General features: G+C 43.9%; 1 pseudogene; it reads left to right on the plus strand.

Annotated features, from left to right (window-relative positions):
• The first annotated feature begins 442 nt into the window (after nucleotides 1-442).
• LOC130290032 (U2 spliceosomal RNA) lies at nucleotides 443-618 on the plus strand (annotated as a pseudogene).
• Nucleotides 619-5,420: the final 4,802 nt, after the last annotated feature.

Consider the following 5,420-nt stretch of genomic DNA (forward strand, 5'->3'; position numbering starts at 1 on the left):
CTATCGTCTCACAAAGCCAAAATATTTGACTGTTGTTGACATACTGGTAGAAGTCACACGTCTCTCATTATATCTGTGTGGTCACTGGTAATTTTCCTGTAGATGGGTACTGCATAGCGCCATCTGCAGGAGAATTTGCACAATGCTGTCAAAGTGGGGTCTTCCTCTGTCCTGGGAAGGCCATTTATATCCATTGGTTAAAAAGTCCATACCACGAGATCCACTTGATTGACAGAAAGAGATCAGAAAAGCACCTGGGGACAGGAAGTAATGGCAGTTGATGGGAACAGAGGACACCAGAACAGGTCATGAGGTAGTAAGCACTCTCCACCCGCCCCAAGGGGGGGCGCATGCCAAGATGAAGGCCCTGAGAGACCGTCCCAGGTCCTGCTGTGTGTCATTGATAGATACTCAGTAACTATACCATTGTTTTATGTATCTAATCGCTTCTCGTCCTTTTGGCTAAGATCAAGTGTAGTATCTGTTCTTATCAGTTTCATGCCGGTGGCAGGCGACGCTTGTGGGGATGGGTGCTACATGGTAGGGGGCAGGTGTACCGGGGCGTTCTGGGGCTGGTTCTAAGGAATCAGCTCGATGGCTGCCCTGATGTGACCTGTTTCCTCGGTCTCGCCATGAGGCTGAGAGGGTCTAGAGCCGAGGTACTTTAGTGCCTCGGGGAGTGGTGATCTGAGGTGCTGAAACTCACTGGGAGTACTGGCACCATGCATGTGTTTTGGCAGTGCCCCTTTGCGCATGGTCTGTTGGGCACCCTGGAACACGAACTCAGAGACTCTCTACCCAGGAACTGCCTATCGTACATTTCGGTGCATTACGGTCTGTTCCCTGGGACCCACGATGTGGAGGCCTGGCGCCTTATGAACTGTTTTAAGGATACTTTGTGGCTTGCCAGGAACCGCCTCATGATCAACAGTGAGAACATGTCTGTCCGGGACTGCCGCAGGTTCATCATGAGCCTGCTCAAAGACTATTCCATCTTGGGCAGCCCAGCCGTCGATGAAGAAGAAGAGTGAAGCCTCCTCTCCTATCCCCATGTCCCACTGAAGATATAACCCTGTAGTTTTGGCCCTGTGATCCGCCCTCTCCCTACCCCTACATATTCGCCCATGCCCCTACCCCGATCACAGATTGTATTGTTTGGTTTTTCTAGATTTCTTGCGCTTTTCTCTTACAGGATTAAGCGGAGTGTTAGAATAGCATGTTGTTCGATGTATAGCTTAGAAAACATTTGCTGTGTATTGTACTGTCATGCTTTGTGTGATTGTAATTTATTGGATGACTTGTAATGACTGAACTAACAATAAAGCTCTTTCAATAACGGAAGCACAGGCACCATGAACTTTTCACCATGTGGCACTCACCTCTTGATTCCCGGACTTCTCTCCTGTCTGAGAAGGGACTGCGATAGACCTCATCTTTGTGCATGTTTTTTTTTTAGTTCAACAGGTTTGCACTTTTTCTTGCACTTTGGGTGATTCGAAAGCACGTTCCTCAGCTCTTAAATAAATAGTGGAAGGCTTAACAATAGACTGCATCCTTTGGACACGTTTGCACTTTTTCTTGCACTTTGGGTGATAAAGGAACGTGCTCCCGAATCACCCAAAGTGCAAGAAAAAGTGCAAACGTGTTACACAAAAAAAAATGCATAAAGGATGCGGTCTATCGCAAGCCCTTCTCTGACAGGAGAGAGGCCCTCCAACAAACCTTACCCTTCACCTCCAAACCAAAAGGTACCTGCAAGGTTCCAGGTTCAATGCCCCTTTTCATCGAAGCTACTAAGGGACCACAAATGCTCCCGGCATCCCCCTTGGCGTTAGCCAAGGTATCTGCCTGCAGAGCTGCAAACAGTCAGTACCCTGCCCATGCAGGAGTACCCAAGGTACTCACAACTCCCCTAGACCTCTAGGAGGGACACCCAGAAGGGCTACTGCATCCTAACAATCCTGTGAACACACAAATGGTGACACAAATAAAGTGAATGTGCACAGGTATACTGCCCGGACATATGGCCAGATCTATAAAAATTTCTCTTATCCTAGCCAGAAAGCCAGGAATCAAGAGGTGAGGGCAACAAGGTGAAGAGTTCATGGTTTCCATGCTTCCACTCAATGAACCTCAGTGAGTTTCAGCACCTCGGCGGTCACCACTCCCCCAGGCTCTAGATCCTCTCAGCCTCATGGCGAAACCCGGAGGAAACAGGTCACACCGGGGCAGCTGTCAAGCTGATTCCTCAGAACCAGCCCCGGAACACCCTGATACACCAGCCACCTACCATGCAGCACCCATTTCCACCAGCTCCACATCGTCGTCCCCTGCCACTGGCATGAAACTGATAAGAACAGATACTACACTTGATCTTAGCCAAAAGGCACTTGATAGAGCACTTGCCTGGGCTCTTTAACCTGTTAAGGTCATAGGGCATCCTGTACGCCCTACGCCCGGTCCCAGTGTTTAAAACTGGATCACACCGTGACCCCGCATCACACCGGGTCGGCTGCTAATGATAGCCGGGACCCTGGACTAATGGCGTGCGGCACCGATCGTTGTGCGCTATTAACCCTTCAGACGCGGTGATCAAAGTTGACCGCCGTGTCTGAAAGTGAAAGTAAACGCTTCCCGGAAGCTCAGTCGGGCTGATCGGGACATCACGATAAAATATCTCGGTCAGCTAGGACACGAGCGGAGACCCCCTTACCCTATGGAAGCTATAGCACTACAAAAAAAAAAGTTAACAAAGGTCATTTAACTCCTTCCCTAATAAAAGTTTGAATCACCCCCCTTTTCACATAAAAAAAAAAACTGTGTAACTAAAAATAAACATATGTGGTATTGCCGCATGCAGAAATGTCCGAACTATAAAAATATATTGTTAATGAAACTGCACGGTCAATTGCGTACATGCAAAAAAATTCCAAAGTTCAACATAGCATATTTTTGGTCACTTTTTAAATCATGAAAAAAGTGAATAAAAAGCTATCAAAAAATCCGATCAATACAAAAGTGGTATCGATACAAACTTCAGAACACAGTGCAAAAAAAAAAAAGAGCCCTCATACCGGCCCGTACACGGAAAAATAAAAAAGTTATAGGGGTTAGAAAATTAGAATTTTTAACGTATAAATTTTCCTGCATGTAGTTATGATTTTTTCCCGAAGTACGAAAAAATCCAACCTATATAAGCAGGGTATAATTTTAACCCGATGGACCTACAGAATAAAGATAAGGTGTCATTTTTACCGATAAATGCACTGCGTAGAAAAGGAAGGCCCCAAAATTTACAAAATAAAAATTTTTCTTACATTTTGTCACACAATGAATTTTGTTTCCATTAGTTATCATTCTGATTCCGAGATTGTTTTTTCGTGACATATTCTACTTTAACATAGTGGTAACATTTTGTGGTAACTTGCATCCATTCTTGGTGAAAAATCCCCAAATTTGATGAAAAATTAGAAAATGTAGCATTTTTCTAACTTTGCACTGAAAATGGATATTCCAATCTTCATTTTTTACACTCGCATGTTCTTGTAAACCCAATTTTAGAATTTTTACAAGGGGTAAAAGGAGAAAATGTATACTTATATTTGTAGCCCAATTTCTTTCGAGTAAGGACATACCTCATATGTCTATGTAAATTGTTCGGCGGGCGCAGTAGAGGGCTCAGAAGCGAAGGAGCAACAAGGGGATTTTGGAGAGTATGTTTTTCTGAAATTGTTTTTGGGGGGCATGTCGCATTTAGGAAGCCCCTATGGTGCCAGGACAGCAAAAAACAAACAAACGGCATACCATTTTGGAAACTAGACCCCTTGAGGAATGTAACAAGGAATAAAGTGAGCCTAAATACCCCACAGGGGTTTCATGACTTTTGCATATGTAAAAAAAAAAATGTTACTAAAATGTGTTTCCCCCCAAAAACACACATTTTTGCAAGGGTTAATAGCAGAAAAGACCCCCCAAAATTTGTAACCCCATCTCTTCTGAGTATGGAAGTACCCCATAAGTGGACCTGAAGTGTACTGCAGGGGCGCTACAATGCTCAGAAGAAGGAGTCACATTTGCAAACTTTGCTGAAATGGGGGGAACATGTCGCATTTAGGAAGCCCCTATGGTGCCAGGACTGCAAAAAAAAACACATGGCATATCATTTTGGAAACTAGACCCCTTGAGGAACGTAACAAGGGGTAAAGTAAGCCTTAATACCCCACAGGGGTTTCACGACTTTTGCATATGTAAAAAAAATAATGTTTTTTTTCACTAAAATGTGAGTTTTCCCCAAAATTTTACATTTTTACAAGGGTTAATAGCAGAAAAGATCCCCCACAATTTGTAAATACATTTCTTTGGAGTAAGGACATACCTTATTTTTTTATGATAATGGCTCAGTGGAAGCACAGCAGGTCTTGCTGGAGTGGGAGGGCAGTCATGGGCCTTGAGCTTCATATGGAGCCAGGATGTGGGACCCCCCTCAAGGAGCGTTAATGGGGGAGCACTGAGCCCTAAAATAGGGGAACACTATGGGGGACAATGGGCCATAACTGGGGTATACAAGTGGGGTACAGAGGCCCGTAATATGGGGTACAGTGGGCAAGAAAATTATAATAAAAAAGGATATATTCCCAGAATGATGACCCAGAGCATAGCCAAAACTTTAAAAAAAATGCCCGCCCCAAACCCTATGCTCTGAGTAATCATTCTGGGAATGTGATGTGTGTGGCCGTCCCTAACCTTTTGCCTCAAATGCGAACCCGCTCAGGTGGAGAGAGCGCTGTGCATTTGAGGCAACATAAAAAAGTCCCCGATGATAGTGACTCAGTGACCTATGACCCATTTTTGAAAAAATAAAATATAAAAAATGGGGCTCAAGGTCAAGGATATATGGAGGAATGGTTACTTATTAAAATAAATGGTATAAAATGTATCAAATATTAGTTGATGCCTGGCTACCCACAGGGCCCTTGCAGGTGTACAGGAATCATATATAAAATGTTAGACAATCATAATATAAAAAGTATCATAAAAAACATAAATGCATACATAAAGAAAAACTCCAAAAAATACTCGAAATAAATCTTGTCGGTGTGGATCAACACCAAAAATTGTCATAAAGTTCACAAAAGTTCATCCAAGCATATGGTGAGAATCGATGGACAAAAAACTCCAAATAAGCCTCTAGCAATGAAACTAGTATAGCAGAAGATTCAGTCTCTCGTATGTACCTCGAGCAAGAGATAGCAATACCAAACAATTATTCTCAGCAGCTTTATGCAACAAGTTCTCCAAAGTAACAAATCAGATCAAGGGGATCATATACACGTACCGGAGACATCACTGCACTAACCGGAGAGTCCATCACGGCACCCGTGTAGCAGACGCCCGGACCGGTGAGCATACCTTACCCATTC

The sequence above is a fragment of the Hyla sarda genome, chromosome 8, assembly GCF_029499605.1.
Source record: "Hyla sarda isolate aHylSar1 chromosome 8, aHylSar1.hap1, whole genome shotgun sequence".
Classification (NCBI taxonomy): domain Eukaryota; kingdom Metazoa; phylum Chordata; class Amphibia; order Anura; family Hylidae; genus Hyla; species Hyla sarda.